Source organism: Trichechus manatus, unplaced genomic scaffold (assembly GCF_000243295.1).
Source record: "Trichechus manatus latirostris isolate Lorelei unplaced genomic scaffold, TriManLat1.0 scaffold00075, whole genome shotgun sequence".
NCBI lineage: Eukaryota > Metazoa > Chordata > Mammalia > Sirenia > Trichechidae > Trichechus > Trichechus manatus.
Window position 1 is genome coordinate 11984569 of NW_004444011.1, and position 11101 is coordinate 11995669.

General features: G+C 35.4%; 1 protein-coding gene across 4 annotated transcripts in view; it reads right to left on the minus strand.

Annotated features, from left to right (window-relative positions):
• STAM (signal transducing adaptor molecule) overlaps nucleotides 1-11101 on the minus strand; it is a 69581-nt gene that overhangs the window by 44489 nt on the left and 13991 nt on the right. Inside the window, exon 1 of one of the 4 annotated variants that reach the window (XM_023735073.1) lies at nucleotides 937-7693. The exons of the other annotated variants lie outside the window; for them this stretch is intronic. The gene's annotated coding sequence lies outside the window, so the exon portion shown is untranslated. Of the gene's footprint in view, nucleotides 1-936; nucleotides 7694-11101 lie in introns of those variants that run through there. 4 annotated transcript variants of the gene reach the window in all.

Below are 11101 nucleotides of genomic sequence, written 5' to 3' on the forward strand. Positions count from 1 at the left end.
CTGGAATTCCCATTCTTCATAACGTTATTCATAATTTCTTACAGTCTAGACACAGTTTTCTATCAGTTTGTCATACTGTGGTGGCTTACATGTTGCTTTGATGCTGGAGGCTATGCTATCAGTATTTTAAATACTAGCAGGGTCACCCATGGTAGACAGGTTTTAGCAGAGCTTCCAGACTAAGACAGACTAGGAAGAAAGGCCTAGAGATCCACTTCTAAAAATCAGCCAATGAAAATCTTATGGATGGGATGGGGATGTATGGTCACCCAAAAATCATCTTGTTATACATAGATGTGGGTCATGTAGTTCATAAAAAGGAGGGAAAAAAGGAACAGCACTTTTATACAGTTGTGGCTTCTAATGTCTTTTTCTCAAACAGTAGATCAGACAAAAGACAGACTTCTTGGGAATGTAAAGTTATCTTTGTATATGTCAGCTCTGATGAACTAAAGCATCCAAATCAATTTTATTTAATCCACCTCAACAAACTATACTATATGCTTCAAAGAAAACAACACATAATCTTAAGAGGGGGGCTCTTCTCTATCTAATCCTCTCTATTCCCATTCCACTCTCACCCATTCGGTTTCTATGTGACGCCATAATTATTATACAAAACAAGCTACTTCACACTTGGAAGTAAGTGAGAATTAAGCTGTGAACCCTCCTTAACCTTGAGACACAAAAAAAGGCCGTGTCATTGTACCTTCTTTTGCAATTAAGTATTTTCCAATTTCACACACAAAATAAAGATTTTTGTAGAACATGAAACTCTTAAGGTAAATCTGGAAAGGATAATTTTTTTTTAATAAATTTTATCAGTAGTCACTCCTTTGATCTAGAAATTTTAGAAAAATTCTCATTCTCACTCATTCATCTTATTGAAGGTACTGAGAAAGTTATATGTATGTATCGGTGCTAAAGGATACCGACCCTTATGATTAATCCAATTCAGTAAGCAATACCAGCAGGGTGAATCACCTTCTCCATACAAATTACAATGGCACTGTGAAAAAATATTCAACAGGTAGTAAACAGAGTCATAACTTTCCTTAAGTAATATTTATTAATTACCTTCTAGGCAATAAGTACTATGCAAGACTTTAGGAATAAAGCAGTGACTAAGAAGATAGTGATCCAGCTTCATGGAATTTAAGGTCTAGCCTGGTGCTTTTAACTATAAATTAAACAAATATCTGGTATAAGTTACAGCTGTCATGTAAACTATACTTGGTTTGCCCAACATTTATATAAACCACAATATCATATTTAAAACTATGAATTTCAGAAAATGCCATTATCTTCACTTTTGTTTTCATGAACTTTATTTATAAAGTAAAAACTTTATTATCAGGTCATCTGTATAAAACAAAACCACAAAAGGTCATCATGAAATCAAATCTTTATGACTTCCAAATTAGTTAAGATATCTTATGCGTTAGCTATTTATATTTATAAATATGTACATATAGGTAGATCTTTCTCACCAAAGAACAATATTTTTCTATATAAAAGGCCATAAATATTAGATAAAGAAACTCCTACAACACATTGTGCCATTCAAGTTCTCAAGGACTGAGTGTCTCAAGTATCAAAAATAGGAATTGCTATTTCATTTACTAGGAATCTACTGTGTTCTATTTGGGGACCTGGTGGCACAGTGGTTAAGCATTCGGCTGCTAACCAAAAGATCAGCAGTTCGAATCCACCAGCTGCTCCTTGGAAACTCTATGGGGCAGTTCTACTCTGTACTATAGAGTAACTATGAGTTAGAATCGACTCGACAGCAACAGGTTTGGTTTGGTATTGTGTTCTAATGATGAATTTCACGGTTTTGCTTTCAAGTTCAAAGTTCTGATTAAGTATTTATAGACTGTGGGTTTACAACAAACTTTATCCAAAGAATATGGTCTTTGTACTTGGTTCCTCTAAAACCTTGGAATTTCCTGTGATTGGAGTCTTTGTTATCCCTGAGGTAGGCTGACTAGGCTAGAAAGCCCCACCATGTGATATCAGCCCGAACTTGGGGGGCTGTAGGTACAGTTCAACCACATGGGCAATGATTCAATCTATCATGTCTACATATGGAGACCCTAGTATAAAACTGCTGGACTCAAAAGCTCCATGAGCTTCCTGACTGATGTTAGATACTGATGCATGGGGGAGGGGGCTGTTTGCACCCTTTGGGACATGGAAGTTCTACGCTGGGAACCCTCCCAATGTGTCTCTTTATTTGTATCCATTTTCCTATAATAAAACCAAAATCATAAATGCAGTGATCTCCTGAGTTCTTTTAGACATACTAGCAAATTACTGAACCAGAGGGAGTAATGAGAATCCCTGAATTTGTAGCTAGCAGGTCAGAAGTATGGAGAGCCTGGGGACTCAAAGCTTATGGCTGGCATCCTGATGGGGTAGAAGGAACCTCCAAATTTGTAGCCTACAGGTAAGAAGTGAGGGTATCATGGAGACTTGCAGCCAGCATTTGAAGTCTTGGGCAGACTTGGCAGTCAAGAGGACTGTGCCTTTTAATTTGTGAGATCTGAACTAGCTCTGGCAGTTAGGGTCTGAGGAAGAAGTACAGCATTTGCACAGTTAATTTCAGACAGGATATCTGGATTTAGAGTTAGCTGGTGTCAGAGAAGGCACCCACAGAGAGATACCACAACAATAATTCCCCTCCTACACACTCTTCCATGTGACCCTGCTACTTCCCCATTGAGTCTAATAAGCCTCCCCTTGAATCTGGGCTGACCTCAGTAACTCGCCTGACTAACAGAAGATAGCAGAAATGATACTCCAGACTTTTAAGACTAGTTCATATAAAGCCATGAAGAACCCACATGGGTTTCTTGGGGCACTTACTCTTAGAATGCACACTCTAGGAACCCAGCCATCATTCTATGAGAAACTAAACCTAAAGGCAGGGGCCACGTGAAAGTGTTTCAATCAACTGTCCCCAGCTGAGACCTCAGCTGACCGCCAGCATCCAATGCCAGCCATGTTCAGCATCCATTCCAGACAGGTTTTCAAATGACTCCAGCCCCAGCCACTATCTGACTGCCACTTCATGAGAGACCCCATGTAAGAACTGCCCAGTTATTAACTCATAAACTGTATAATAATAACTTACCATTGAAGTCGCTAAATTTTAGAACAGTTTGCTATGCAGCAACAGATAACTAGAATAGCCTCTAACAAAGTGTGCTGACAATTGTTAGCTTTGAAGAGTACTAAATTGTATTGTTTAGAATTGTTTGGGTTTTCTTTTCACCTTTATTTAAAAATAAAATTTAACTATATTATGTACTACAAAAATCAGCTTCAAGTTTATAAACCCAAATTAGAGAAAAAGTCAAGCTTACAAAGTCCTTCCCAAGTGTCATCACAGATCACTTTCCTCAAAAGCTCTTTGTTCTCTGGCCTCCAACCCTTTCAGCATGCTGCTCTCTCTAGTTCTCTCCCACCCTGCTTTATACAGTAAAAGCTCACTCATCTTACAAATCACAGCTTAAACACTGCTTAAACTGAGCAGCTTTTTTTGACACAATCATAACTGTCCCTCAATGCTCCCCTACATCAAGCTGAGCCCAGAATGTTTGCTATTCCAGCTGCAGACTTAAATACCTAACTAAATTTGTCAGATAGTAAGTGTAAAATAACAGTTTAACACTTACGGAGCTCTACTTTGTGGCAGATGCAGACAGTTTGGTCCCTGAGTCTGTGCTCTTATTACACAATAAAGCTTCTGCACTTATCACCTCTGCTCAGTTGTGTGTGTGTCGTTTTTTGTTTTTTTTTTCGGTTTTAACTATTTATCTCCCTGTCTTGAAGGCTCCTGAAAGCAGGGTTCAGGCCTACATTGCTCATCTTTGGCTCCCCATTCCCTAGCCATGACCCCTGAAATTTGAGAGGAAGAAAATAAGAATTATTTAGCAACTACTGTTGCTCTCTGGTGATTATGTTAAAACATTTTCATTCTGAATAGTGCCTAGAACAGTGCCTTCAACGTGGCAGATGCTCAGTAAGTCACTGAGCTAAATATGAAAAACTCTACTTCTCACTGTTGGACAATAATTAGTATCAAGAATAACTGAGTAATTTTGATTATAAAGCTTATTATCGACTTCTACATATCTTCCTCTCAGTTTGTTTTCTAACTGGAAAATGTACATGCTTTCATAAAATTTATTTCTTAGAAGTATAATAAGACCGTAATAAGGGGAAAATGCACAATAAGTAGTGATGGGTGGAGCAGAGGATGTGAGGAAAGAGGCTGATGGCAGTAAGCAGCAAGTATTTTTTTAAATATACACTAAAATAAAACCTGCATGTGCAATTAAAAGACCGTACCAATGGTTTCATCACCTAATACTGTCATTCTGGTTAGCTGCCATTGAGCCAATTCCAAATCATGGCGACTCCATGTGTTACAGAGTAGGATGCTCCATAGGATTTTCTTGACTGTAATTTAACAGAAAGGAGCCCTGGAGGTACATTAGTTAAGCATTCAATTGCAAACCTGGAGATCTGCTTCCATAAAGATTACAGCCAAGAAAACCCTGTCATATGGGGTTGCTGTGAGTCGAAAATCAACTTGATGGCACCTAACCACAACAACAATCTTAATGAAAGCAGATCCCCTAATACTAAGGGTATTCAAGTCTTCTTTCTCTCAAAAAGCTTCAAGACCTCATTTCAGTAATTTTAAACCTTCTGTAAGGCATACCCTCTGGTTTCCTTATCTTGAGATGGGAAAAGAAAAAGATAGGGGCCAAGGATAGGGTCAAGGACAAGGAAAGAAGAATTATCTCTTACCTTTCCCTGTTTTCCGACCCAAAAATAACTTTTTTTTAACTTATTATTTGATATATGACCACAGCATAAACCACACTATTGCAAAAAGACATGGAATAGCAGCATTTCCTGCGGTTAGTTTTCAAAGTCAGGGTGTAAGGCAAAAACTTCAGTTAATCAATTTTCCTTGATTCCCGAGTTATTTGTTGGAGAACATATTAAGTCACCTCTCAAATATGTTCAATACAGCTGACTTTTCTTCAATTATTAAAGCAAAACTGCCTCTTTGAGCATTAGCTGAAGAAGTTGGCTTGCATATACGGCTATGTATAAAATATACATACTCTATGAAAAATTACACTCAGTGTAATTAGATATTCATAACATAAAAGAAGTAAAAACTGTTAACTGTGAAAACAGCACACATAAGCTCACTAAATGGACTGCCATTTAGTTTTTTTAGGGAAAAAAAATCTTGAGAGGCCAAAACATATATATATTTAAAATCAGTAAGTTAAACATGCCTATGATACAGCTAAATTCTACAGTCAGAGGATCAAGGAAAACTAAAACTAGTAATTTAGCATTCCTGTAATTCCTCCTCCAAAGAATAATAAAATTTCAAATTTCTTTGAATGGTCTTCAGTAAATTTCAGAAAACATCACTGCATTATTTACAGATTTCTGTCTACTTATAGGAGGTCCATGGATGGTGCAAGTGGTTTGTGCTTGGCTGCTAACCTAAAGATTGATGGTTCAAACCTACCCAGCAATGCCACAGCAGAAAGGCCTGTTGATCTGTTTCTGTAAAGATTACAGCCAAGAGAACGCTATGGAGCATTTCTACTCTGCACACATGGGGTCGCAATGAGTTGGAGCTAACTCGATGCCAACAGTGTCTACTTCTAGCTTTGCTTTTGTACAGTTATGATACAGATAGCTCAGCATTAGGTTCCAGTCAGGTAGTGAGATTATCTGAACAGGCCTTTCCATGAATGAGAATATAAAGAGAAAGCAAGAACATTTAATAATATTGTTGCATAAGAGTCAATATTTATGTATGACATTTTATGCTTTATAAAACTTTTTTAAAGTCTCTTGTTTCAAATATGTCCCATTTCTACATTTCATTTGAAAAGTACTTTAATATCATAAAAACTAGGTCTAAGTGTGATAAAAAGCTGTTAAGATACTTAAGCAAAGTAATATCATTAAAAAGATAGTATGTTTAAATTTTAACTCCTGTTTCTATTACTAAATCAATCAATAACATTTAGATCGCTTTTTCAAAATGAGAATACCGCCTCTTTTTCATCCCCCTCAAAGGCCTGAAAGAATAGGACACTTCCTAAGTGTACTCCAAATATAAAAGAAAAATGGTAAAACAATAATAAATAAAGCACAACTAATAAACGTGTTTGCACAATTAATCTCTAATCACCTATGAAGTGGGACAAGAAAGGAGAAAGACACTAGCAGTATGTTTCTAAATAGGGATACTACTAGGTGTTCAGGGCCGAAGAAGTCTTTGTAGTGTAAGACTATCCAGCATGTTGCATCTGGGTCTCTGCCTACTCAATGTCAACAGTAACCCTCAGTCAGTGTGACAACAAAAATCACACCTAACAAGAGTAATACCACCTGGGATGAGAACCACTGCTAGACAAAAAAGGCAATGTGATACAGTAGAAAAAGTACATGCAGGATTTGAAGCTTGACAGATTCATCTGTAAAATAGGGATTATAATGTTTCCTTATATCATTGTTGTTGGCTGCTAAGTCAGCCCCCAACTCATGACAACCCTGTGTGTGCAGAGAAGAACTGCTCCATAGGGTTTTCTTGGCTGTAATCTTTACAGAAGCAGATCTCCAGGCCTTTCTCCTGCAGCGCCACTGGGTGGGTTCAAACTGTCAACCGTTAGGTTACAAGCCAACCGCAAACTGCTTGTGCCACTCAGGTTCCTTTCCTTAAAGAATCCTAAACTTGAATTAGATTTCTCATTTGCAAAATGGGAAAATCAACAGTACCTACACCTGCTGTGTTGATTAAATAAAAGATGTTTATAAAGCACTTAAACTGGACCTGGTAAATAATAACCAATCAATCAATAGACTCTTATTCTTAAGATCGAGAAAAATTTCATTCTGTTATACATAAGGTCGCCGTAAGTTGGAGCCAATTTGATGGCAACTAACAACAATTCTTCTTCAAAGAATAGCCAAAATTAATCTAGAGAACAATTATAAAATTTTAATTTTAACTTGTTGCTGTAGATAATACCGACCTTTCACAATCTATTTTCACATGTAACATAAACAAATCAATCCAAACTAAGAGGGAAAAGCTATTTATTACGTGAAGATATGTTAAAGAAAACTGCCACTATCATTCTGAAAGTTCTGTTGATTTCTAAACAAACAGAGATTGTTCAGCCCATCATATGACCTAACTGGCTGGGCATTTTCTTGTACTTACTCATACACTGGAAGTGCACACTAAAAATCATGTGAATATCTTGAGAAGTCAGAAAAAGTTTTCTAGACATATTTTTAAAGTTAAGTCCAGCATATTCAAACATTTCAGGCTTAAAAGAAAAACCTCTAATTTATATAAAGCAAATAGGGATTATATCTACTAGGCTTCCTCAGATTGATATAATAATTAAAAAATATTAAATATTTTATTAAATTATTAAGTAATTATTAAAGTATGTCAAATACTCTACATGCCACTAGTCAAAATTGATGCTAAACTAGAAATGATTTCTAAATCTGTCAATTTGACAATCACTATAATCCTAATGGATACTAAAAGAAATACATTTCTCAAAACAATTTCCGAGACCAACTCTTCAGACAGGGATTGGACTGGACTGTGAGACATAAAGTGATACTCATGAGGAGTGTGCCTCTTAGCTCAAGTAAATACAAGAGACTAAACGGGCAGCTTCCGTCCAAAAAGGTGAGATGGGAAGGCAAAGAGGGTTAGGAGCTGGTTGAATGGACATGGGAGATCAGGGGTGGAAAGGAGGAGTGTGCTGTCGCAGTATGGGGAGAGCAATTAGGGTCACGTAACAATGTATGCATGAATTTTTGTATGGGAGACTAACTTGAAATGTAAACTTCATTTAAACTACAACAATTAAAAAAAAATTAAAATAAAAAATAAAGGAGGTAAGCATTAACCCTATTCCTCTCTCTGGAGAGAGACAGATTCTTCTTTGGTAGCAAACTACTTCCCTGTGACCCCTAGGGCTGAGAACTGTATTGACTGATGAAAAAAAATAATAAATAAATAACATTTCTGTTGCTCACCTTTTTTTTTTTTAAAAAAAAAGAAATACATTTCTAAGATCTACAGGATATATTTAGGAAAAATTACAAATGCATAAGTGTATATAATATGTTACTTCTTTTATAAGAATGGGGGGAAAAGATATATTTGTATTTGGGTAAAGAAACAACGGAAGATACAAAAGAAGCTAATAAAAGTGGTTACCTAAAAGGGATGGAAGTGGGAAACAGGAATAGGAGATAGGCTTTTCAGTGTTCACCTTTTTAGAGTATTTTAATTTTTGACCCGTGTGAATATATTACCTATCTTTTAAATAAAAAAGAAAAACGTATTTTATATAAACGTATGTACTTCTTTAAATAAACAAACAAATATACACACACGTACTTGTGGTTTAAAGACTAGGAAAACAGGGTTTTTTTGTTTGCTTGTTTCAAGAAAAACTGAGAACTGTTTTTCTAAATAACACTTGGAGCCATATTTCTGGGTCACAGTTCTGAATGAACAAAATTTCACAATGACTTTTTCCCCTGCTTAAAACTTTAGATTGTTTTCCAAGCTGATAACTCCTTTAAAAAAAAAGGAGGGTTTTTAAAAAATAATTTTCTTAGGAAAAAAGGCTTAAAATAACAAAATTTTCGATTTTATTTATATACTAAATAATTCAATAATATATTACTGGTTACAAATCATTTTGATTTAAAGTACACACACATCTTTCTGAAAAGTGAAATGCTTTTCCTAAAGTTTTCGACACTATCCTTGAATCTTCCCTCTTAAAAAGATCTCTGCATTTTATAAAATTTCAAGCTTACAACAAAACAGCATGCTAGTTTTTGAATAACCTAGACTGTCGGCTAGTATACAAATTACCTTCCCTGTACTTTATTACCTTCCCTGTACTTTAACCTACCCTATCTGAACTTATCTGAAGAAAACTTGTCCCCTTTTCCCTCTCACTCCAATTACATCTCAGTGTTCTTCAATGCATATCAGGTATTTAGAATACCTTACCGACAAGCTATAACATTGTTCAATATTTTTATCCTATCATCAGAACCCCATACTATCTAACTAGGTTCCCAGATAACATAAACCAGACCTCCAGAAGTTCTCCACATAAACTAATTATAAAATAATTCTTATTTTTTTTAGTTCCAACTTTTTAAAAATTTTTTCAGCTATTCTAGCTCCACTGCCTTTCCATATAAATTTTAGAATCAGCTTGACTATATGTACCAAAAAATCCTACTGGGATTTTCATACGAATCGTGTGAAACTTACAGATCATTTTAGAGAGAACCGACATCTTTTTTCTGTTGAGTCTTCCATCCATGATTATGGTGCGCCTCTCCTTTTATTGAGGTCTTCTGATTCCTTTTATTAGCATTTTGTAGTTTTCAGCATTCAGATCCCATATTCTGGCTATCATTTTTTGAGGCTAATGTAAATGGTATTTTGTTTTTAAGTTTGATTTCTAGAAATATGATTGATTTTTTAAAATAGTATTTTATTGGGTTTTTGGTGAAGGTTTGCACAGCAATTTAGGTTCCCATTCAACAATTTCTACAAAAGCTGTCTGGTGACAATGGTTACATACTTCTCAATGGATGCACATCCTCATTATTTCCATTCTGGTTGTTCGTTCGTAAAGTTTTTTTTTTTTTAATGACATATTAGGAACTCTACCTTCAGTAGCCCACAGTTTATTGCTCACCTGAAAAGAACTTTAAATAATTTTCTATTACTAAGTTGGTCTGAGACTATAACCCAATTCTGTAATGTTTATACATTAGGCACAGTAGACACAGTGCTTAGGGCTCACAATAATGTTAGAGTTCTAAGAAAATGCTTTAATTTCTTTTAAAATAAGAAAAAAATTAACTTTTATGAAGAAGAAAATACTTTATATCTAATATTAACACATATGTCTGTGTAACAGTCATAAAATGTTTTAATTATTTTTTTATGGAGCAAGGGGCCTGTGAAGGCAAAAGTACTTAGGGCACACACAAGTCAAAATACAACCCTAATGCTTACCATTTCCTATTATTAGATTATCAAGGTACAACAAGAACATAAAAACACAACTCGATATATATCGCGGTTTTTTAAAGAGAAATCACATATGTAAGCAAATATTGAAGGCTTTATGTATTTTTTAAAACGTCAATAATATTAGAATGTTATCTCATTTATTTAAGTTTTTTAAATAATTCTATTAACAGAAGTTGTAAAGAGTAATCCCATTTACACAAACAATCAGATGAATACTTGGCAATTAATGAGGATTTAAAAGAACTAAAGAATAGCAACTGTTAAGGAAGGAAAAAAAAGTGGAAGGGAAAAGGAAAAACAGGAAGGAGAGAAGAAAGGAGGAAGGGAAAAAACATTGATGAAATGAACAAACAGAGCCACTCCTCATTACTTAATTTAATAAAACTGAAAACAGCACCTAAGTAAATTCATAAATTTAATATAATGTCATATAACATTCCCAAAGGATAACTCAAATATTAAGAAATGTACTGATAGTGGGCATGTTTAATTAAAAATAATTTTAACAGTTGTGAAGTCACTCCTGAAGTTCACCATTCAGCCGGGGATTGGACAGCCTCATAAAACAAAACGGGACTAATGAGGCACAGCAGTCCAGGGACAAGGACTAGTAGGCAGGAGGGGACAAGAAAGCTGGTGATAGGGAACCCAAGGTTGAGAAGGGGCAGTGTTGACTTGTCATGGGGTTGTTAACCCATCGTCACAGGGCAATATGTGTACCAACTGTTGGGTGAGAAACTATTTGTTCTGCAAACCTTCATCTAAAAAAAAAAAAAAGAATTATCTATGTGAGATCAAATTGACAACAGCAACTAAAAAGGTCTGATCGAAAGCCTAGAGGGCAGTGAATTAAAGATAATGGTGATGGAATAATTTGCAAAAGGATAGTGAGAATAGCAGCACAACTGGAAGAATGTAATCAATGTCACTGAATTGTACATGTAGAAA